Source organism: Struthio camelus, chromosome 14 (assembly GCF_040807025.1).
Source record: "Struthio camelus isolate bStrCam1 chromosome 14, bStrCam1.hap1, whole genome shotgun sequence".
NCBI classification, from domain to species: Eukaryota; Metazoa; Chordata; class Aves; order Struthioniformes; family Struthionidae; genus Struthio; species Struthio camelus.
This window is the reverse complement of record NC_090955.1, coordinates 20764657-20790680: the sequence shown is the minus strand read 5'-3', so window position 1 is coordinate 20790680 and position 26024 is coordinate 20764657. Positions and strand designations below refer to the sequence as shown.

The following is a 26024-nucleotide window of genomic DNA, read 5'->3' as shown; positions in this document are numbered from 1 at the left end:
AAAGGAGCAAGAAAACTCCAAACACAGGGACAAGGGGAGGTGTGCTTCCAGTAGCAGCTACCACCCCCAGATTAACAAGCATTTGAGTTGCTACAGCACTTGCAGGCAGCTTCAGAAGACAAAAGTGGACAAGATATCTAAAAAACAGCCTTCTTAGCAGGAAAAAAAGAAGCAGCAGGTGAAAGTTCACTCTGCATCGTATATAGATTTGGATGCTGCCGTGTTCAGCATGAGGCTAGAATGAGGCTATGTGGATGCCAACCTCCCAGTTCATTCTAGCTGTGACCAATTCTGCTTCCATAGCCAAACTCAGGGTTCTGTTGTCTGTGATGCCCAACACTATGACTGTGATTCAGCACATCTCTAAAGAGCCCATGTAATACGCAGAGTCAGGCAAAGCTCACCGCTTCAGTGCTTTGGGGGTTAAGATCAGGACTGTCACTCCTGAAAGGTTAAGCCATTAATGAGCTAAGATAATTATTATTCTCACACTATTTTAGTGTGGCTGCAATAGGGATACATTTAAATTCTCTTTATTTCACTGAGAAACTAAAAGCTAACTCTCTCTAAATATACGCCTATAACCTTATTTACTTCACATAACATTCAGAAAATCATGGACCAGTTTCTGCATTCTGTATTCCCATGCGATTATCCCATTTATTTGAACAAAACTGTGTGGACATTACTTTTGCAGAAGGTTCTTCCCAAGTTGCTTCAAGCCCTTTATCTGTGTCTTATTCTGTTATATTACTCATATTCACTAATGGCTCAGAAATGGCAAGCAAAGAAATCCTGAGCAAAATTTTCAGCCCCTGAAGCAGAAAGAGGTAGGAGATTTGGCAGGCTCTCTAGTCTGTATGCAATAATTCTGTTCCAAAAGACTTGGCCTTTGACAACCAGCTGTGGTTCCACAAGAGCTTTTGGGTTCTATCACTTTCTGTAGTAGCACAGAGAAGAGGGATGTGATGAGGTAGGAGGAAATAAGATATCTCATGATGTCCTGAAGAGAAGTCCTTTATTATTTTTACTCTTTGTCATTTGTATATTTAAAGCAGCCAGGAGCCCAAGGTGCAGACTGGGACCCTATTAAGTCTGGCTGCGTACAATCTAAGGAAAGGGAGTTAAGGTCAAGGATTAGAGAATGAGACCTAAAGAGATAAGCCTCATTCCCACATAACAAAAGCCTGTGTGGCACTGGTGCACTTAATATTAACTATTCCACAGAGTACCTTGTACAGTGGTACAAGGGCTTCTTTCCCCCCACCCCATCCCTTTTACACTGCCAGAGAGAGGTACAAAGCGTTCAGCAGCGCTCTGAGAAGTCCTGGGGCGTCCTTCAGTTACACCCAAAGCCTATGAGCAGGGTCTCCTGAAACAAAGTTCTTCTCCAGTCCTTGCAGGGGTGATGCAAAACACGAGTATGACATCCCTGCTCCGTTCAGTGGTTATCCGATACAATATTGGATATCTCAAACAACAGCTAGGGCAAGAGTCATCTGGGAAAGGAGCAAGAAACAGCCAAATAAAAATCCAGCCTAGCCATGTCTATAGCAGAAGTTCATTTCAAGCATCTTGTTTTATCCTAGACTCTACAATTGTACATCTAGTAAATATAAGAACAGTTCACCACCTCTCTGCTTGGCCCCTTGTCTTGACGATTAATACACTGGAGCAAAGCAAGTCCTAAGATGCAGTAGACTGCAGCTCTCCAATGAAATATTTTCCCAGATTCTAAGCCCTTTTCTAACACAGAATTCTTTTCTGATCTATGATAGTAGATTTCCAGTGACTGCTTAATTTTCTTAACAGTCTGTTGAGCAAGAGCTTCTTAAACAAGTATTTAGATTGCAGGAACCGTTCATTATCATCTAAAAAATCACTGCCATATCCAAAGAATTCTAGACCAGACAGGCATGATTATCCTTTTTAAATTAATATTTAAATAGCATTAATACTGCCAATGTGATTCCTGAAAGTTCTGACAAACTAACATTGAAATACTGTGCTTCGAAGATAGGTAGCTCGCAGAAAGAGACAAAATTTTTTTCCCACTATATATTTGTGTCCAGCTCTGCTATAGGGAGATAAGTAAAACTGGGAATATCTGACTTCCAAGTACATTCCAATTTCTACATTGACATCTATTACTTTAGAGAGTCCCTTTCATTATTTTTTTTTCACAAAGACATTTACTGCATTACACAGCAACACAATATTCCTATTGCGTGTGTATATATAAAACATATATAGACTGATGGGTTTTGCAGTGCACTTAAGACAAGGCAAAAATCTGCAGAAGGAATGTCCCTAACACAAATGAATGCCAAGGCATCTGTGAAATAACAGGCCAGGTGAAAAGGACCTAAAAATAATTAAGGTTTGTAAGGCTAAGACATGTAGCAGCCAAAATATTTGCTGGCTTCTGAGATACTGTGCTGTGGTTTCTAACTCTCTTTCCACTTGAGCTGACTGTAGGTCCAAGACAACAGGCTCTGCTCCTGGAACGCAGTGGGAGGATGAGAGAATTTTTACAGTTCCACAGAACCACGAGATTCCCTTACAGGCAGCATTAGCATCCACCCATCTTATGTTCCCCGTGCTCTCATTCCAGTTTAAGGAAAATAAAGAAGTATGAAAGGCTGCTAAGCAGCTTTTCAGTACATGCATATCTCAGTCTGTTTGGCCCACAACCAGAGGATATTAATTGAGGTGAAAAGACAATGAAGAAAAACTTTGCAACAAATTTTGGTAATAATCGACACAGAATCCAAGCACCAACCTTTTTTTCTCCCCAAAAAAAGGATTTTAAATTAGAGCTTTCAATATCCCAAGGAGAGATCTCACAGCCCAGCTGAGGCTAGGCGATAGGGGTACAATAGTTAATTGGCAAGGGTTGAGCTTTCATTCGCTGATGTCACTTTATTTAACAACAGCTATTAATACATGATGGCATTTTATATCACAGGTGTCATAAAAAGGTCAGATTCCATCTTGGCAACCTGTATATGTAAGGACAGGCTCAGCCCTTATGCAACACTGAAATACTACTACTTCTAGCTTAATTTCTACACAGCTTCATTTTGCCAAGTACTAAATCCAGGCAGATTGACGCATTCAGGCTAAGTCTGTCTGAAATCAACAGCGAGATGGGAGCATCGGGGCATCCAGCCACCAGTAGTCTCTCATGGACTACGTTATATTGGCAGTGTTTTCTTTTTATTTAATCTCTTTTTCTGTAAATAAACATTTGCAACTACAGTACATTTCCTATTTCCAGAGTAGGTCCAGATGATCTATCAAGGTCAGTCAAACTATTCCTTAAAAAGACTAGTAATAAAAGCCTCTTCTTACATAAATGGCTCCTGTTAAATAAATGGATGACTGTTAAATGGCTCCCGATTTTTGTTTTTGTTAGATTTACCTGCAAATTGTTCAGATGACTAATTCCCCGGCATAAAGTTGTGGACTGCATGCTTATTTCACCTCCTCGTGGGTTACTGTGAGTTCTTCAGCTGGTCTTGTTCTCTTTTAAAGGCTTTTAAAGCAGCAACTTGAAATATTCAAAATTGGTTGTAGTGAGTAGCACTTTTGGACTATTATGCCTATTAAATTTAACAAAACACTACATGATTGTGAGTACCAAACTGATGTTTTAATATGTAAATCAGAAACTCTAGAACAGAAACTGAACTCAGTTTCATGCACATAAATATTCACCAGGTTTTTGAATTTGAATTAATTTGCCAATAAATACCATGAATAAATACCACGGTACCTCTTCTGACACCTTCCATATTCTTTTGTAAGAGAGGTTTTTTTCTCCTCACCTCATCCCCATTCATCTACCAGTAATTTCAGTTTCTCGCTTTGATTCTTTCTGATCAGGTCCTGTTGAGAAGATGATTCTTTACATACAGCGGATCAAATCATAAAGTCAAGAAGTTTTATTTTCTACTGAAGGAGCAACTAGATAACCAAGAGGTAGCTAAAGCAAAAGAAAACACTCCAGTGTTTGCATGCACTAACTTGCAATTTTGTTCATGCATGTCTGGTGGTAAACATAATAGTACTGCAGGGCTGCCGACACTGGTCATAGTTTACGGCAAAGTTCTTCAGCCATATATATATATTTCGCAAAGGCATTACTACAACCTTTCCTTCCCCCACTCACACAGCCCTCAGAGTAGGTATTCAAAAATGACATGAAGGAAGTAGCAACCAGCGTAATAGTGATAGCTTTCCTTCTTCAGAGGGAGGGTCTGGACAGGGACAGGCTCACGTCATCTCTGATACCTCAACACAAAACGCACCATTCAGACACCACTGTTCCCACTGTGTTTGAGAGTGACTCCCAAGAAAGTTATCCTTCCCTTCCTATATGAGAACCAGGGAAGTCCTCACTCAGCCCCGCCTGAAACCAAATGCTTCACTTTTATCATTCACTACCCCTTGCAGAAAGAGTTGAGGAGCACTACCTTTTAGGAAACTAAATCAGAAGGAAAACAAACAAAAAATTGAATATACTAATTAATTAGAAGGACTTGTTAACAAGATCATTTCATACATTGTCTGGTTCATACAGTAGCTAAACTGTTTAGAGCTGAAAAAGCAACCCACTGAAAAGGATTGTTTCGTATGACACAGTGGCACTACAGAGACGAAGCACTGCTGAGGCTAGGCATTCTCTGGAAACTAAAATTCATAGGCAGAAAATGATTTTGTCTAAGTACGTCCTGGTTTGAACCCTTCAAGACAGCAAGAAAAAGGCTCTGCAGTTCCACACCAGCTCAACTAGACATAAAGGAAGTGGCGTGTGCCACTTTCAAGAGAGAGCCTGAGAGAAGTAGTGGGAATTCAGCAACCAGCGAGAAGCTGCACACCAGCTTCAGCAAAAGACGACTTGACGGTGCTTTATTTCTGCTGATTTGTTTGCTCTGCCTTCCTCTGTCAATAACACTTATCCAGGCATTGAAAAGGGGGGAAAAAATTGCAAGCAAACAAACTGCTTATTCTATTCCAAAAAGACATTACATAGATAAGACGGTAGCTGCACCAACAGGTGAAAATGAGCTCTACTGACTATATTAAGGCTCTGATTTAATTTGGCAGGAAATCACTTCCAAATCAAGCAAATGTGACACAAACATTTTCCTTGCCTTTGGACCCCTCTAGAAACTTCAGTCACAGCTGTGTTAATTTCAGTGTTGTGTGCTACAAACTACTCTAATACAGCATCAGTGAAGGGAAGAAAAAAAAAAACTTCCATCATTACAGAAGACCAGCTTCTCTTTAAGACAGGATTTGTTTGAACTTCTCTTCCATTCAGGCTCTCAGTTTTCACTGGTAATAACAGCAACAGTAACCCTGATCAATGTATCTTCACTAAAAAATTTGAAACTGCTGCATGACCTTGCAGTGCAACACATCCTACGCTGTTTACAATGTCAATGACTTCATTTTAAGCAGTGCTCAGCTGCAAAGTCTTGATTTGTGAATGACCCACAAATACAGTACATGGTGAAAGGCTGACACTAACGCAGTCTTTGGCTCATGTTAAGATACAATTTTTGAAGTGATGGCTCACAAAGGATGCTCATAGCTTCTCAGGTTTTAGCAAAATCTTTGACACCTGACAAAGGGTTACATTGATATCCATAAATAACATTCAAATTGATTGATGTCCCTAAAATTATGATTAAAAAAACTAGGAGAGACTTCTTATTATGTGTTGATTTTATATATGTTTATACTTATAATAAATACATTTTACATACCAACCCTCATATCCTTCTGGCTTTTGTGTCACCTTGTGTTTGAACTCTCTTCTGTGCTGCTCTTGCTCAGCTCAGTGCTGGAAGTTGACCTTTTATTGCAATGAGAAACAAGGCCTTGGGCAAGGGAAGTACAAAATAAATGGACCACAGTAAAATCTGATGGATTGCTTGAGTTATAACTTCAAACCGCTAATGCAAACATTTTTCTTTGTAAATTATTTCAGTTCCATAAACTTCCTCCATATGAAATAGCCTTTACATGTTATATATAGCATTACATTCACTAATGATTTACATGTTCTAAAACACATTCTAATCTCAATCCGACTTTTCTAAAGGATGGTTTAAGCTGCCCAGAAAAACTGTGAAAGTGTTAAATTCCTTTCTTTAAATAAAAGCTATGCCCTCCTTCTATGACACTAAAAGGACAACCCAGCGATACATGTCATTGATCAGGGTCGAGCTATGAAGCAGCCACTTCAAAGCAGGTACTAATAAATGCTGCTAATTGGACAGTTCCTCACAGAAAAACTCTCAAGTGATTTTACCAGCAGACTTGTTTCTGAACCAGTGAATAAAAGTCACCTCGGTCATAAACTCTTACCAATATTATTTCCCAGGAATTACAGAGTACTGTATCAGAAAGCATTGATCAGATGTTCTAGGCATTATTTCATTCCTTTGAGATGTCCTTTCAAGAAAGCTAATGGGACATGTTCAATCTGGCAGGAGTGCTTGTAGGGGAGACTGCATGGCGGCAACCAAACCGGACAACTGATTCTTTCATACTCTGATCCATAGGCTATGGGGAGGAGGGACTAGTCCTGCTGGTGCAGGTTACATCAGCCAACCTGTTCTCCACTACATCAAGTCCATAAGCATGTGCTGAATTAAACAGTAATACAGTCTTCACTGAGGAAATAAGTTAGACACCATCTTTTATACTTTGCTAAATTAGGGTGGGAGGAGGAAGGAAGGGGTATGAAGTATGTTATCATTATGCAAAGCATGCTAAGTAATTCCCTGTTGACAATTCAAAGAGCTCTAAGAAACTTTTGAGGGGAGCATCCCCTCAAAATCAAATCCTGAGAAAGGAATTTTAAGCAGGCCAAAAATGGAGCAGCAAAGGAGTCCTGTGAATAGGAGTCTCCAGAAAGTGCAGCTATCCAGAGGGCTCTTCCCTCAGTTCCCTTTGCAAGACTTCACAACACTACTTTCAGTATCACAACAGCTCCCTTTATAGCCAGCAGAATTTCTCAGCTGGGAATCTCTGAGCTCAAAAAGCAGCTCTGTAATAGATCCAGTGTTACAAGACTGCATCTTCTTCATCTCAGGAGAGGCTCTTTAATAATGAAGTCTATTCCATGTATATAAGAATTTCATTACTAATACCACCGATTGCTTAGTGCTGTGCATGCTGATCAGCCTCCTGTCTCAAGGACTTTGCTCTCTAAGTATGAAACAGCAGCTTTCCACTAACGCTACTCAAACTTTTGTTCTCACAGGCCAGACTTGTTCTGAAAAATGTTGGTTGATTTGCGTGGCTCCCATGACATAAAAAAGGTTGGGAGCTGGTGTAACCTACTTGTAATAGGGGTCTTCCTAGCGGCACAACTAAGGGAAAAAATGGGCACTATCCTTCTAGGGCCACTGCAGTTCATTGCACCTCATGCAGAATGCCAGCCCACGCACAACCGCTGTGCTCTCCTACTACCAGAGCGGCCACTTCAGCTATCACTGGGTGACATCCACTTCTGTGCTGCCAGCTTTCTAATAGTCCTTGAACTTACAATATAACAATTTAGGACAAAGACTGAAGCTTCTGACATCCATTTGGAAAGAAGAAAATTTCGTTTTGGACTCCAACTAAATTCAGTGATGCTACATATATATGTGCATTCACTATCACTTGCACTTGAAGAATATCAGTAAGAAATTTACGAGCTGTTCAAATAAAATGGAGTTTAGAAACTGTTCCCTTTTGGCCAGCAAAAATCAAAGGTAGCCGGGTATATCATTGGTTTTAAAGTGTAAGTACGTCCAAAGTGGAGATGCAAAACTAAATTCAAAGTACACTGTGGACATGCTTTAGCCAATCACATCAGCAACTTAAAAATCAGGTCACTGTAATAACAGTTGCATTATGAAAAGACCTATTTCCCCCTCCTTTAACATATCAAAACCACCACAGAGAGAATTCATGAGACAAAGTCAGAAGAACCAGGAACAATTCAAACATATTTTTATTTGATACCAAAAGCCAGTGGCCCCTCCCCTTTTCTCCTCTGTCAGAAGTGATTTTCATATTATTGTATATGACAAAAAGCACATTATCGGGCTCAAAACTGAGCTCTGTGTTTTCTGATTATTTGATCCTCTGTTATATTCCCTTGTGAACACAACAACAAGAAAATACTCATGGAAACAAAAGGTCCCATTCATTTTTAAGTGAAGGTTTGATTTTTACACAAGGAGAGCAAGGAAGAAGCAAAAACAAGAAGGGATTGAGGAGGAGCCGGAGGCTGGTATTCCTGGGGTTGGGAAGGGAAGCAGCAACAGACTGGAAGAGGAGACAGCTCCAGTACAATCACATCTCACTAAGACGCTGGGAATCACTGTCTTAAGGCACCACCTCATGGCCGGTGAGAATGAGCATCTCAGTCTCACGGCCAGTGTGTATCTCTCTCATACTGTCTTTCCCTTGCTTGTCCGAGTCAGACATACTTGATACAGTTTCTACTTGCCCTGAGAAATCTTACTATTTTCAAGCTGTTCTGTGGTAAGTTTATAAAAGGCACTTTCACAGTCTACTGTCTTTACATTGCATGAACCACGGGAAGAGAAGGAGCGATACCACTACTGAACAACAGAGTTTCCTCTGTGGAACTTTTAACTAAGAGACAAAATTCCTAGTAAGTCAAAGAGTCAGAATTGGACAAAAAGTGGACTCAGGTTTTTTTTTAGGTTTCTACTCAGATGCCCCTAACTATGTTTGGATTAGAGTCTCTCTCTCTCTCCGTCTACATACAAAGAAGCATATGTGGAAAAACTAAGATACATTCACAGGCAGGCATAAATTAGAATACTCCCTCCAAAGTTTCAAGGGATTGAACTGACACAACAAACACGAAAAAGACAGAAAACGGCCCAGAAATTAGCTCTGGGAAACAGCTAGCTAACTGACTGCTAGCTTACAGGTACAAATCGGTGAAGCGTGACATATTTAAGATATGGCAACTCTGAACTATTAGCTGATGCCAGAGTTCGTGGTCTAGATAAAGAAAACTTGATAAGCTCAAACTAGCTCTCAGATAATGCACAGTCAGTATCCTTTTCCTGATGCTGGAAAACCAAAGTATAAAGTTGACCAAAAACTAGATAAATAAAGATTCAGTCTCTGTTTTATACACAGTAGCTGCTCAAAAAATGACTGATAACATGCATCCTCCTTCTGTAAAGCTGACATAATAGAAGTTATTAAATCCACGATGATTTAAGGAATGCAAGGATTTCAGGAAGAGGTAGGATATATATTTATTGTTTATTTTAGATTGATAAAGTTGGGCTAAAGGAAAAAGCTCATTTTGTACACCTACTGCTTTCCTTAGGACTGGAATAGAAGAAGCAACCTTCAAGGCTCAATACAAATTGAGAATGCTTGCTGAACTTCATAATAGCCAACATAACTCCCTTCTTACCAAACAAAACCCATTTTTTCCTGCTAAAAAGATGGCAAGGTGCATGTGATTCAGCCACTAAGCTAAGGTTAAGGTTATTCATTAGCCTTTACTAGGCCTCCGAACAGAAGATAATTAGCTTCCCGAGAAATCATCAAATAAAGTTTCTTCACCGTGATGCTCCTAAAGTCAGAAAAATCTCACTTATGTTAATTTTCCTGGGACTAGTGCAGGAAACCTAAAGGGCTGAAGTGATGTGCAACGTGTCCTGCTTTCTGCTGCTCTGTCCTACACACACTGCGCGTATGAGTTCAGGGAGTTTTCCCTCTCTCAGTGCTATTCAATGGAGAGATTCTTCCAATCAGCTGCTTTTACACGCCCTTCCAACTTTCACATCATCCTAAACGTGTCTGTTTCCATCCCTTTTCTGGGTATCTTTGGACTCTGACAAGTCCTGGCATATATAATAAATTCTTAATATTGGAAATTTCCCGAAGTGTTTACTTCCAAAGCCGTTCAGATGTCTGCCTCATTCTTGGGTGAATTCTTAGCTTATTAAGGTGGAAATACATGTGAGCTGCTGTCAGGGAACAGCAAATACCCTTAAACTGTAGATTTCCAATGACTAAAGCCTGTTTACCTGCTGAACTATCTTGCAAACTGCCAGCATTATTTCTGAGTTTCTTTTGTTTGCATGTTTCTGCCAAGACATGTTAATTGATTCGCCTCCTGCCTTCCTTTACCTTGCAAAATACCACTACCATTGAGGCTTTAAAGCTCTGAATATAGCTTTAAATACCTTTTCACAAATGATTATAATTCTTATAATTTTTAAAGTGCTAAGTAATAGCGCTGTACCCAGTACGTTGTTTAAGCCGTGACACTAAGAGCTATCTTGTTCAAAAAAATCTCAGTCTCCTAGCAATCTTCAAATGAGCCATATAAAGCATGGGCTGTATATGTCTTCGCTTTTCCTCATATGAAGGCGACTTCAGTGCCAAAACTGGAAAGGCGAGAGAATGCGTCTGTTTGACGTCGACGTCTCTGTTAACATAAACACAGACTGAATATGTGCTTTAACTGCGAAAGCTGCCCCTTTATATGCAGCCCTGATGATAACCAGGTTTGCTGGCATTCCCTAACTTTTCAAAAAAATCCCAGAATTAATTGCAACAGAAGACTGTCAAAACTTCTTAATGTCTATGAAGTTCATGACAAGACTCCTTTCGCCATTCAAAAAGGTTTTGATTATGCTTCTTAAAGGGAATATTTTCCTACAGGCATTCTGGATTGAAGTCCAGTCTGTTTTTGCCCTTCCCTTCACTGTACTGTCCCTATTGTCCACCCACAACCCCGCTCACTCAACTGAAGATTTCCATATCATCTGCCACCACATTTTTCAGTTTTTCGGGGCATACAAAAGTCCTTCCAGCTGACAAATGAACATGGGAAGAAAATATAGAACATCATCTAGTCATAATTACCTCATGAAACACAAAATAAATAAATTTACTATATTACTTTCAATTACCCAAAGAATTAAATGGTACTTAATGATTTATCAGACTAACTGATTACCATACAATAATTACTTTATAGCATATACTTTACTGCATTTAATTCCCCTTCCCCAAACCACATTAACATACCATTTGTCCTCCCCTGGAAATTTACCAACTTACCTTCTTATATGGCTATTTACTCCAGATGCAGGCCTGCTCTAACCCATTGCTGCATAAACTGTTTCCAAAGTAACATAAACTTAACTAAGGAATGACTTTTTTTTGCAGAAAACAAACAACAGCTTTCCCTCCAGAGGTTAGGCTGGTCATCATCTCCAACAAATTCATGAACGTGGACTAAGAAAGTAGGAGACACATATGGTTTTGTGGTTAAGGTACAAAACCAGAGCTCAGAAAACTTGACATCTATTCTTAATCCTGCTACAGATGTGCTCCTACGTGAACTACAGCTAATTAGATCTCTCTGCTCTATTCTGCTTCTACAATTCTCATTTTTATGAGGATAAACATACTCATGGCTATAAACGTCATTATCGCAGTGACAACAGCAACAGTACATCTGTGTAATACCTACAGCAATGAAAAAATCTAACTTACTTGCACTGTAAAAGAAAATCATAGTATAACTATGTAAAAAAACCAGCCGTTGCTGAAACATTCTCCCCTCTCCCTAAAAAACCCACAAGCATAAAAACACTGCAAGAGAGGAAGGAATTTAGAGCTATGCAAAGAATAAAATACATTCAATATTAATGGGCAAAACAATCCGGACAATGTTTTACTATCACTTATAATTAGACATTCATATTTGCTGTTTCTGTAACTCAGTTACAGCCAATAACCACAATGACTGCCTCAGGTGGTTTCCAGTAACTACCCGGAAGGGATACTGGAAGAAGGATGTTTCAAGTGACACACTGAAAGTGCTCATAAAGCGGAGCCGTATGTGAAAGCTGGAAAGCTACATTCTCATCTTTTCTGTTGTCTTTTCTAAGCTAACAGAAACAAGAGTGTTCCCTCTCCAGTTTCCCTAGGCTAGTCCATTGACTTTGCATTATGTACAGGCTACCTTCCATTTTACTATTTTACGATTTCCTTTTTTTAAACAATGCTTCACAATTACCCCCTGCTGTTTTAGAATAAATCTTCTTCCTTAAGATGTTCTAAAGGAGAGAATCCTAGGAAACTCTGCCAAGCACCAAGTTTACATTCTACAATTAAAAGTAAGATATGAAGGCAAACCCATAACTTTCTTGCACTCCAGAATAAGAGGAATCTCAAGAGTTGGGATATACCTCCTCTGATAAGCCACAAGAATCAGTTTCAGGATAAATATCACCAAGCACCAGACCTTGGGGTAAACCTGCCTTGTTAGACCAGCATGTTTCTGACAGAGTAACAGAGGACTGACTGATGACTGAGTAATGTTGTATAATTATATTGTATTCTTCCCCCAGAAACCTATGTGCACATTGTACAATAGTTTCCAGATCTCCAGAGGACGGTCAAATGTTTTGTGTAGGCAAAGAACTACCACACACAATTTTAGGCCTCTAGAACTAAACATTCCCAGAACTTCTCTTTCCTACGGTCCTCAGTTCCACTGAGGATGGCACGTTCAGTGTTCGAGCATGTGAAGAACAGAACTTTTTTCTTCACTCTTTCACCGCTTTCTTGGAAGATGTGGGACAAAAGAGGAAACTTAGAATTGATTAAGTCTCTGAAAATTGGCTTCTCCTTTCTACCCCATCATTGCCCCTTTTAAACACAGATTTTTCTGTGAGAAAACACAGCTAGATGTCTCTTTCAGGACTGACTGTGAGAAAAGGGACCTGCCTGTGCAATTAACAGTGCTAAGCTGGTCTATTCCCCTTCTAGGATTTCTGTCACGCTTGGGCTCTGAGATTCCTTTATCTCCCTTCTTCTGGTCACCTCCTTTTAGTCCTACGTTATTTGTGAATTCTATTTAGAGAGCTTTTCCTGAAGCCTGGCCTCAGTTTCTCTCCCAGGCGAGATGCGAATTCTTTTCTTCTTCAGTGTTCCCCCTTGGTCTTACTCTCTTTGTGGCAGTCCTTTAAAACATGTGCATCTTTTAAGATATATTTGAACCCTGTAGGTCTGTTCCCAGAGTCTTATTTCACTATTGCAGCTCTGTTTTCTGCACTGGAGGCAGACTGAGCGTTATAGCCTTCATTTTCAAAAAAGCACCAAGCTTCTCATTAAGCATACAATGTAAGTGGTCAGAATTTCAAATAAGCCATGTACACTTAGTCCTGAGCTTCCAAAAATCTAGCCATTGGCTTCAGACTGCCAGTCACCAAGTTATTCAGGTTTTTGAAACAGCTAGTCCTTATTTTAGTACTGGAATACTAGTACTACACAGCCCTTCTGTGATCTCTTAAGATACCTGTGCAAATCCAAGTATCTTTATGAAATAGGTATCTTTATGAAATCTATAAACAATTTTATTTTGCCTTCATCCTCTTTTATATCATTAGCTATGAAGACTGAACTTTTAATTCTCTGCTGAAGCAAGAGAATTAAAGTTGTGTGCTATAATTGCTCCTGGGATAACGTGAAGGGATTATAAAGGCTTGTCAGCATACAACTGGAGGTATTTGGATATACAAAGTGAAATCAATAACTAGTCATTAACTAAGAACGCAGAATGTGTGAAAAGAGCAAGACTTCTGCTCAAAGCAAAAACCAGCAAACACTATACTTTAGCTGACTGATAAATACTGTTTTGCTTTGATACGGAAGTCACATGTCGCCTCAGCATCTGTTTCTTCAAGTTACTAAATGAACAAAGTTACCTATAGACACGGTATTATTTCTGCCTTGTTAAATGAACTTTGGAGAGACACAGTAGTACTGACACCACTGTCTATTATTGAGTAATAGAGAAGGAAATCCCTCTGAGCATACAGATAGTGCACATAAGTGCACGCTGCTTAGCTCTAAATGTGGACAAAAGGCAAATTCACATGTCAAAAGAACTCTTGTTGTATGTTATGCCACTACTGAAAACGCAACCACAGTGCTTCCTTGCAAAATGAGGAGGTTCATCTATCTTATCAGTGAATCATCTACTGCATGGCAGGTCTATACTGTACCTGGAAAAGAAAAAATCTAAACCAGGAGTATTTTAGGATGGACAGTTTGTACAATTGAATTTTGCAGTGTTTATACAAGCCATATTCAATTGGCATATCGTTCCTGAGGTGTGTACCAAGAGGAGGCTCAAAGCTTGTATGGCTTAGCTAAAGAAGCTAGATGAGGTTTGGTTAGTGATGATTTTGTGCTGATCTTGAGGTATTGCAGAGACCTAAACAAAGAATAGACTGACTGATACCCAGTAACACTGAGGCAGTTTGTTGCAATATATCCCTACAGAGCTAATTGTACTTTATTTCTTTATTAGATTGGGTAGCTGTAGAGAAGTTGTTGTTGGCTATCAAGTTCATCAGTCATAGACTACAACCACTCACAGTATTACTGGGCTTTGGCTGCGAAAGGCAGGTCCACTTCACTGCAGCCAGTTAGAATTTGTTGTTCTATACAGAGGTTCAACACTATACGACACCGATCAGGCAGATCTCGGACACTGCAGCAAGCAGATCTCTGACATGCTCTGGGATTTCCAGTGGTCAGTTGCATTCTGTTTACTGGTCTCCCACCCACGTGGGTCACATTAATCCATTTCCACTTTATATTCTCTGTCCAAAAAGAGTAATACAAAAGAAATATAAAATATAAAAGAAATTAATAAAAGAATACCCACCCACTGGTAGATAGTAAAGTTTAATTAACATTTGTAAACTACTGCCCAATACTCATGTGGAATTAAACAGAGAACAAACTAATATTGCAGAGTACACACAAGTGAAAATGAAGCTCAGTGCAAAATGTGGGGTGTACAGACAAAGATCTCATTTTCCCCTTGTGCATGGTACATGTTAAAGTATATTTTCTAGTCTGCCATTTGTGTAGAAGAGGACAAATACCACACAGGTTGAAATAAATTTCAGTTTTTAAAATATGTACCTGTGAGACTAAGTGGTACATTTATCCAAGATCAGCATACAGTGGCCCTCTCTGCTTTTTCATACCACTGTATTTCTCTATCTTCTGTTTCTTTTCCCCACAGTTTGTATGGGTGTATCTGCCTGACCAGCTCAGAAACCTTTGCTTAAGCACACCGCATCCCAGAGGGCTCAAACTGGGCCAGATGGGTTCAAATATTTCTAGTGATCTCATGTGAGAAACGCGCACAATGACTAACCAGTGTTCCCACGTTTTAAACATGGGCACGTCAGGGTAGATACCAAATACAGAAGCAAAGAAACTAAATGAGGGATGTAAGTTGCTAACAGTTGCTTAGCAACATCGCACTGATGTCACACAAACCATGACCTTAACATCAGAGTCAACATCGTTCACACAGATATCTGCAAACAGATCAACTGACGTGACAGAACAAAAAACAACATAACCATTTTATGCTGGCTTGAGCGTGCACAGTAGATGCTCTAATGCCACTTACTGGCAAAGAGTGTGTTTGTCTCCTGGTAAGTTCTAAGAATATATACAGTAACGAATGGAATAATCTTAAAGTGATAAATTCTGACCTGGAAGAAAGAAAGAGGCTGGAATGATGTAATTGGGCCATGACTCAATCAGATTTGCATAGCAGATATTACAATTTTATTGAGAAGCAAGTTTGGACAAGATAGACTAATCTGTTTACTTCCTTATGCTTCAAGTCTACTCTTTTCTATTTCTCATATAACAGTTATTTCTCATATTCTATACATTTACCCTTTAGTTATGTTTATGAACTTCCTAAATTACCCAAAGCGCAAACCTTCACTTCTTTACTTTTTTCAAGAAAATTTCATAGCCTGTTCCCTTCATTAAATAGCAATACATAAGATCCCTTGAGATACAAAATCCAATCTGTTTTTCCTAGTTTTCCAGCTTATGTAGAACTCAACAATACAGCCGTTGGATCAATGTTTTTTTTCAATATTTCTTTCCCAAACCTTAACGCTGACCCAGCACTAGTCTTCCCTTAAGCGTACGTGCCTGAGTTTCTATAGCAGCAAAATACAAACTTGCCTCCAACCAAGCACAAATCTCCAGTTGCCATAATATATAAAAAGGAAAAATTGGAACAGCTGCTTTCTAGCTGGAACTTCAGCGGATATTTGTGACAAAATAGCCATTTTTCAGCAGTGGTTGCCTGAGTCTGCCAAACTTAAAAGGCTAGCCTCAAGATGACAGCTTAGGAAAAAGATGCTTTCCATGATAGTCTTTCAACAGGAGGAATATTAGAAACTTTTTAGCTATTTCTACTAGGATAATTATTTGAGTTTACTGGTCTGAGATTTTCATGACCACCTACTTCCAAAAGGAAGCATTAAGGTTCACCAGAATATCCTTCAGAATATCACAGACCACTAAGTTATACCAAGATCAGTTAAGCTAAACACCAAAACTGTGGTTACGGCAAAGTTAGTTAGTCAAAAAAAACAAAGACAAAAACTCCACCAATGCCCAAGGCCTTGCAATGGCAAGAAGCAATTTGATGAGCCATATACAAATAGGCTCAGAGGCAAATCACACCCTGTACTGAAGAAGTCGCCCGCTCCTAAGTGTCTGTCAAACTGATCTGAGAGGAAAAAAAAACAACAAAAAAAATCCCTATCCTCTGATCTAGAGGTCATTAACAATATGAGCATACAATCCTGGTCCTCCAGTCAGTCATGCATGAGAGAGGATCCATACCAATGGCTCACCCATTCCTGTGCTTCCTTTGCACATGAAAGGAGGCCAAACACCTCATCCGTTTCCCTTGGATAGACCTTCCCAAGATAAAATGGTGAAACGTTTATTTCTTGAACCCTAAAGGCCAAGGCACGAGAAGCGATAATATAGATCAGCTTACTGCAAGTGCTATGAGTATGTTGAAAGCATGATGTTCAATTTACAACAATAAAACATTTTGTAAAAGTGAGTTTTGTCCCTATAGCAGAACAAACAATAAGAGAGAGAAGAAAAAAAGATTAACAGTCAGAATAACGGAGTCATGAACAATAAGCACAAGAGAAGACTTGCCAAAAAAGCAAACACACACAAAATTTTTGATGACATGGTAATAACTATAGCCCTATTGGTCTTCATGTATACAGAGAGAGCACTTGATAATGAATCTTATATTTTTAATGGAAAGAACTATTTCACAGTGGCTTGAACAAAAACAAGTTCTATGCTCTGATACACCATCAACAGGAAACACCATTCAGTACACTGACAGTTTATGGTGAGTAACACAATATTTGGTGGTTTTCATAAAAAACAGTCTTCTGAATCAAGATAGTAATATAAAAACAGATTTAACCTACAACAAGGTTTGGCTTTGGCCCTCTGATGTAAAGGTGAGTTTGCAAATTTGATCCAAGCATATCTTGATGGCTTAAACACAGGAACAAGTGAAAACAACATCATCATCTTAATAAGAATCTCAGGATTCTCAAATCATGTTTTTAACAGTTAAGAGTTTTCAACTGTTAAGCCATTACTTACTCTCCACTCATATGGATATAGATTTTTATACACCACTGCTGTCCTGCTCAAAGCATTACAGAAAGGGCATCTGAATGCGCCTTTAGAACCATCTTTCAAAAACATAGTATGTTTATGGTTAACTACCACACCTTACAACCATTAACTCATACTAACAGTTCTGGCTCTTCATAAATCTAAGGCAAATGAGATTGGCTGACAGCATATATCTTTGGACTGGCTTCCAACTGAGGACATCTCCCTCCTGCTTTCTAATTCGACTGTCTCTCTGAGCCACTCGCTTAATTACCCGTTCTTTATTGCTATCTCTTCTGTAGCCCTGTTATATCAATTCATCTCTGTATGTTCTATGTCTTCCTGTGCTTAGCGTCGTTGAATCCTTGTCTTACCACTGAAGGTGTGGCATACCTCTTCATAACTTCATGAGTTCGCTGATGCTCTGAACTGAAGAACTGAACTGAAATGTTCTTCCTTCCCAACCTTTCCCTGCTCGTTACTTTTACCTGGGGCCTTGGATTTTGCGTGCAGTCAAAGCAGCTTTACTCCTTTCTCACATCACTACAAATAGAAGCTTTTCTGCTACTACAACATACAAATTATCCTTTCCATATTGAAATAGGTAGTAGCCAGTATCAGCAAGGGATTTCTCCAGAATTGCTAGACATTACATTCTCTGCTGCTGCAAGACTCAAAATACAGACAGCCTCTTCCCTCGCCAGTTGACTTCTACATAACACAAAAACAAACTCTGTAGGGTTCTACAGTCTCTGACCAAATTTAAAATATATTGCTGGGATAAAGAGCGGAGGCAATGATGGGACTTAAAATCATCAAACCACCAAAGCAGCCTAAAAATAACCAGCTGCAGCTTGCAGCCTCTTAATTTCAATTTATAGCATAAATAACTGACAGTCCCAATTATTTCCAGGTGGCATATCTGATTTCCTTCTTTTCACATTATTGTAGCTCTATCAACTTTTTATACTAGGAGAATGGAACACAACTCATCTCTCATTTATCTAAGAGCAGCAAAAGGAGCGCTTCAGATGTTTAAAATTACAAGTTACATTTTGCTCTGCCAAAGCAGTCTGAGATCTTGGTTCAGGCGGGTAGCGGAAAAGGATTATCATGTTCTCTACTTGCCACTTTCTTTTTGGCAGCAGTGCAATGGCTTGACTTTGCAGTGTGAAATGCTGGGCTTTGAAAACACAATAGCACAGACTTTGAGTTCTGTTTAAACTGCCCCAGCAGTTTGAAGGGAAGAGAGCCCAGCGGTTCAAATGTTTGCCTAGGACTCAGAACACGTAGACTACTACCCCATACAGCTCTTCTGAGTCCTTAGACGCATCTCCATCAGCATACCATACAGGGAACGGGGTTAGTATGATGCATGTGAACAAAATTAATATTGTCAGTACATACTACATGCCACTAGGAAGTAAACCCACCATCAGTTAATCCTAACGGTACATTGAGAAAGAGATGTTATCTCATATATATAAGTACCACATTTTTGTAAATGAGTTTGTCCACCACTACATTTTTAGAAGAGATAAAAGAAAATATTAAAATAGACTCTCGCAGCATGTCCTGCAAGGTGCTCTATTCATTTTCCCCAAAACAACAGTATTCGTTATAAGAAAGGACATTGCAGAATGTCAGCAAAGAGGCTGGATGCACCAGATTGAACATGACACATTCCAAAGGCTTCACATATTCTATATTGCAAATAATGCATGCTATAGATACTCCATTTTACCTTTTTATCACAAGGGTTTGGTTTCTTTGCATGACATTGCTGGTTCCTGACAGTGATGTTTTCCATGCTAGCATGCCTCTTGTCTGTCATAATCAGAGAGTGGAACTTGCTCATCTCAGCTGTTTGACCTTGAATAGGAATGGCACCCACAGCCTCATCACGAATTCAAGGGAAGAAATGAAAATCTCTCTTATCAGTACTCTTGACAGCTACTGATAAGCTGTCTTGTTCCCCTTGTTGTCTACAGCACAGTGCTGAAGTTTGGATTTTTTTTTCCTTGTGCTATCAAATGTAGAAACGTACTTCTTTGAGCTTTCAGTTGTGCCTTTTGGCACAAGGCTGGCACACCTGCATTTTCCCTTTCCAAATATAAGATGAGTACAATACAAATTAGAGCTGAAACTTCATACAAAGGAAAACTTCCACCTCCTCCTTCCTCGTTTTAATGTTAAATGTTGGCTTCTCATGCCAATATTTAGATCATCAGGAACCTCCTTCTACTCTATACAGGAAACATAAGGCAATTAGAAACTGCCTTAATCGACAACCAAGGAATCATATGCAGTGGAATACAAAGATTGGAGAAAAATCAGTGAGATGGCCTCTATCCCACCACTTCTGCATTTTCTCCCACCTCTGCCAGCTAAGCGAGGAGTAGCAACAAAAAGTTTTTAGGCCTGTGACTGTTGTTCCCTCTCACACCAAGAAACTGATGTTTGATTTTGCTGCCATTATGTAACATCTCTATCTACAGGACATGCTTTGTATTTGTCATCCAAATGTCACATCCATTAAACTGAAACGTCAACATTCTGTGGAGCTTCAGCTTAATACAGAGTCAACAAGAGGTTGTACTTCTCATTCACTTAATGAATTTGCTTAAGACTACATCTGTTCATCAAAATAAGCACAGCTTGATCAGCTTGTCTCACAATGGCCAGTTGATTTTCATGTATTTTGTGGAAAGCTCTTCACAGGCATTGTCTGGTGCATGATCTCAGTTTTCATTCAAACTTATAGCTGTCCATGGACAGGAAAATTCACTAGCAGCAGAAGACCCATTCTCAGAATTTACTGTCCACATTCACTCATCTCAGTGCAGGAGTTCCAGACAGAGCAGGTTCAGTATCTTTGTTTCTTGGCAGTATAGGAATTTACTCCACAGCGTATCTGGAGATGATGGTGGTCTCTGTCCCATACAAGAGACTAGAGCAGCCTGAAGGAAAATAGTTCAGAAATACATTACTACTTCATTCCATTGAAAGAGCAAACATTTGGGTAGATGACAGATAACTGTGATTCTGCTGTGCATAACGAATGAATACATCTAACCAGGATTTGAGCTTTGTTCTGGAGCCTAAATAGCCTGCTTGTGTTGATAGAGATCTCAGTTTTGTCTTCAGTATTTTCTGCATTTGCCACTCAAGAAAAATACTTTTGGGTGGAATATGGATGGGGCCTTACCGCCACCCTAGGATTTTCACACCTAACAAGCAAAAGCAAAATGGTTGAAGAGATTACCTAGAATACTATCAGCTTTGGACTAATCACTGTTGCACTGGTGACTCTACTCTTTACTCCTGCAGGTTTTCAAAGTAGCTGGATTCAGAAGGGCTACTGCTCATTCTACATTCAGCCAAAAAACTGATTTAAGTCCTCAGCTAAAATGCTGCAAACCATTTATCTTTTAAAGATCCTTTGGACATCCCTTCAGTATGGATGCTTTTCCAAACTTCAGCAATTCCACAACAATTTCCACTTCTTCCAAACTCAGCAGTACCAAAGCCATCAGTTCTCTAATTTTCCTGAAATACAGCACAGTATACCCACCAACACATTCAAGTCAGCATGGAACATGTCCCCAGAGCGGTATACCAATCATTATTCTATACCTTCCCTGTTTGCTATCATCATTTTACGATCTCTGCTCTTCCATTTGTGTGCATAACTCTTACTAGTGTAATATGTCACATTACACAGCCATGGTTTCATATGCTTATTATCTGCACAAATGACAAACATACCAAAAACACACTGAATCAGGACACAACTGCAGGGCCAGCACAGATGCGTTTCAAATATACCATTCTGTCAGAGACTGAAGGAACATCAGGGAGATAGCTCACATTAGCAACAGACAAGCCATTTTCTAGGGGCTCCTTAAGCCATCCATTACTGGGCTGTTGTGTCATAACTAAATCAAAGCTGAACCTGCCAAGATCTCGAGCCTTCTAATTTATTATAACATGTGCAAATTGTACAAAGAATAGCAAGCATTGGGGCTGGTTGTTTTTCTTTCCTTTTTTAAATGTTTGAGGGTGAATGAAGACAACCTCAAAGCATATTTGTAACAGGAGGCCTCTAACCACAGACAAATGTGACTTTGCCCTTCAGCTGCACCTGCCCTATGTATTCAAAAAATACCTTGATTTGATGAGTCATTCCCAAAAGCTTTGCCCAAAGAAAAAAGTCTTCCAGGGACTCCAAAAGTCTAACGAATACTCCTAGAAATAATATGTTCAGGAACTCTCCTTCTGGGAGTACTGCTGTGGGGATGATATTAACATTAGCTCTAGGCCATAAGCAAAGGAAGACAGGAATAGTGAGGAACTTCCTTCTCTCTCCAGGCTAGCAAGCATGTCGCTCCAGCAGTCAAAAAGACTAAAATCTGTCATATGCTTCTTGATCCTCTCCCTCACTGCTCTTTAAGTCTAAGGAGCATGCTCCTTAAAAACTGAAGTCATCATTTGTGCAGTGCTTGCATCTGTGTAAACATCTTTCCTAATTACTCAAGTTATTAGTGTCTAAACAGAGCACATTAGTTCTATCAAACATAGCAACCTATCAATGCTAGGTCAGTCACTGAGATAATCAGCATCTTTTGAAGTGACTATTAGAGAATAGTTCTGGAGACTTGTAAGTCACCAATTGTTTTTTGAACATTTTTCCCCCAATATCCCCTTCTGGATAGCTCATAAATTAGTTTATTGCCTCATTCAAGATGCCTCAGAACGTTCAAACAATTAGCATATATGAAGTGGAGGTGTTGAATGATGTTTACTTGCCTAGTGTCTGGCAATTATAATACTCCCAAAAATGCAAAAATGATTTCTGTATGATATTGCTGGCCTAGCGTTATCTGTGTACTGTCTGATAGTATAGATTCATTTCAGAAACAGATGTTCACTGCCTAGATGGACAGAGACAGGTACATGCTGTCCAAAGAAAATGCCAGACTTCACATATATAAAACATAAAACCTCCATATACAATACAGCTTTTTTTTTTTTTTTTTAAATCAGCTCAAAGCAAACTTCTTCTATGCAACTGAAGCATGGATCACAGCAAGAAAAAAAAACAACAACCCACGCATACACACACGCACATACCCCATAGCCTTAAGTTTAATACAGCATGCAAGAATGAGAACTCTCTTTTCTCATAACTGTTACTTGGAGATGAAAATGAAGAAAAAGGCATCTGAATGATAAAGTGAGTTGCAAGACTAATCCTTCTGTAAGTCTTTTCCTGATGGTTTCAGGTCATTTTCTGGGTCATATCCCCCTAATTCCCAAAAGCACCGTTTTTGGAGAGAACACTGGGTCAGATTTTTAAAAGCTTTGTACATATTTGACTTGCACAGTATTAGGAGGAGTTAGGCATCCTCGAAAGTGAGACTTGTTGTCATTTGGATAGAGGATCTTGTTTTCATGCTGCTATTGTGAATGTAGATCCAAGTACTCTGTGATCAAAACCAGTCTCTAGCTCAACACTGAGAGGCTCAAGTGCTTACACGAAGAAAGGCCAAGCAGTGATTCTTTGTCTGCCTTTGTGAAAGAGCTGGTGGCTTCAACCATCTTAAAGATGTGCCCCATTAAAAACAGTCTCCATAAATAGCATGAGCAGCTGTTCTCAGTGGAAAGCTAAACAGGTGGGTGTCAGAGAAAATGGGTCTAGGGGAGGAACTTCTTCCTGCTCAAGGAAGCGTCCCTCATACTTGCTAAGGACTTAGCTATGCTGTCAGATTGTCCAATGTTTCTTTAGCCTCTTTGTCTGGGAGAGCGCTCAACAATTTGGGGAGTTGAGCAATATGAAAACCTGTTAGGATTCACATAGTTGTACATCGCACACTTGGGTATTTATGATGAGAGATGTAACCTACTGTAGTGCAGTTTAAGAGAAATGAAGGGGCTGGAGAAATATTACACCAGGATATCAGTTGTTGTGGACTGAAGCTGTGTAATAATATATCATCCAGTCTTTACAAATGGAAAGACAAAACAGCAGTGTGAAAACCACAGAACAGTTCTCCCAGGACCTTCTCCAATCCAAATAATAAGGTTTCGATATTTGAAGGGGTTCAGCTGATCTTTTCTTTTTCAGGGAGGAGTCACCCTAGCAAGGGCAGTGGAAGAAAGTGCAGGTGGGGTGGGGAGTTTCTTTAAGATGCTGCTGCTGGAAGCAGCAGTGAATGATAATGACCAAGACAAAGGTGGAGAGTAGAACAGAGGCCAGAGCAGGGTCTCAGAGAAAGAACTGCATCCCAGATACCAAAACAAATCAGTAAGACACTGTTGGGGGCTGTTGGGTACCAAGCGCTTGGGACTGCAGCCCCTCCATGAGGTATCTGGGTGGGAGCTGAGGCCTTTGGAAGATAACATCTCCTTTTCATTTGGGCTCCAGCTTCTACGGACCAGTGTCTTTTTGTTCTGTAGTTGTACACCAGCTGGCTGCTACTTCAGGGCAAACATCAAATTCAATTATATATCAATATCAAATATCAATTATGAATTCCAGGTGCTACTCACAAACCAGTTCCCAAATTCTTACACACTTTCCTACAGGGACTCGCAGCACATTTCAAAATGAATTACTGGACTAGCATTTGCCCTTTTGCATATTTTTATATTTGCATGTCTAAGTTTTATTTGCATGTGTTCCCAAAAGAACACACTGTATACAGAGGATACACTTACAGGGGCCCTATTTTTCTGGAATTAAGCCAGGCAGACATCATCCAAGAAGGTAATGTCTGATAATTATTATGTAATTGCTACTTTCAGTTCTAGCCCCTTCCAGACTGTAAAAGCAATACTTATCCAGCCAGGCAGCATGCAGCTTCTCTAGCCAATTACTGTTCACCAATCAAGTTGATTATCAAGTACAGATCATCAGATGTTCTTTGTGAAGCATTCATCCCATAGAAAAAGAACAGCAAGGCCATCATAACTGAAACAGAGGGGCAAAATTCATGAAGTTATTTGCTGTTGACGGATTCTACAGTAATCCGGACAGTCGAGTCCAGTATCTACTTTGATGAACCTGAAGTATAGCTTCCAGCAACACTTACTAACATAGATTCAGAAAGTAAAGCATGAGGGAGGAAGAGGAAAAAGTACTAATATGCTTTCCCCTCCTTTCCACCTGGTACAAAGGGACTCTCCAACACATAGGTGACCAAGATCAAATGCCTGATGAAGCCACAGTCTGCCAGAAGAGCATCCTAGCTGCAAGAATCTCTGTGATTAGTAGTTATGTAGTTTATATTAAGTGGAATAGCATTAACAAGAGAGAATAATCTGCTAGTTAAGGCACTTTCTTGGAAGGTAAGAGGTATTAGTTCACATGCCCTCAGATAGAAGTGGGAGCTGAATCCAGGTCTCCCACACTATTGCAAAATGAGCTGAGAGTTAAGCTAGTCTCTAAATAGAGAAGCTGGAGAACTACCTACTTAATTTTTAAAGCTATACTGAAATCTGTCTTGTTCGTTTCCTTCCTATGTTTTTCCTCAAATCTAAACAAATTAAATTGTTCTTTTCAGTACGAAAAAAATCAAACGTTTTCATTTTTATTTGGATTGACTATTTCAACCCCCTTCTCCCCAATATTTTCAGTTCAGCCCCTTACATCAAAAAACAATTACTCACAAGCTATGCTTATATCTGTAAAACACTGCTGGAGAGTTGCAATTGCACTCAATCCAAAGGAGAGAGCACCAAAGTGGTCCTGGATGACACAGGTTAACTTATAAAAGCCCTAAATGTGTCAATTTTAAAGGCAGGAACGGTCCCTTTATGGTAAAATATACCAGTAACAGGTCTATATTCCTTTGACTTTGAGAAGGGTACATAAAATGACTTTTGATTTGTAAATGAAAGGTGCATTCAAATTCCACCGATTCCAAGTTGATGGGGATGCAGTGGAAAGCGCTCTGCTGGGGAACTGCCTGCTTTGGCGCAGAATAATGGCCTGGGCCCCAGTATTTGCCACTGGCCGCCTTGGGGCCAGGGCCTATCACGGGCACCCCGGGTCTGTCTCCTTCTGCCACCTTGTGACTTCAAACTGAAGTAGCAAAGGCCAGAAAGGAAACAAACCACTGCTAAAACCACAGCCTCTGCTTCCTGAGACACCACACAAATCACTGGAAAAGCACAGACAATAGATGAGCATAAGCATACCACTACTGAGAAAAATACAGTTGGCGTAGTTTTTCTGTTAGCTGTGTGCTTTGCAATGACTGAAAAACACTGCAATCCTGTGCAATTATTATGGAATGTATTTCTGTTCTGTAGCACATATATTGTGCAACATTATAAACCACTGGCAAGTCAGTGCCAGTGTTAGATATCACAGTCAGTCATTTGACTATATAATGCCTTTCCAGAACTTCACTATGAAGGAATTTAAAAAAAAATAAATA

At 39.6% G+C, this 26024-nt stretch overlaps 1 long non-coding RNA gene across 1 annotated transcript in view; it reads right to left on the bottom strand.

The window, feature by feature from the left end:
• The window catches only part of LOC104152687 (uncharacterized), a 162930-nt gene that overhangs the window by 53089 nt on the left and 83817 nt on the right, over positions 1-26024 (bottom strand). Inside the window, exon 7 of the long non-coding RNA XR_011144049.1 lies at positions 19325-24553. This is a non-coding gene — a long non-coding RNA (uncharacterized lncRNA). The remainder of the gene's footprint in view (positions 1-19324; positions 24554-26024) is intronic.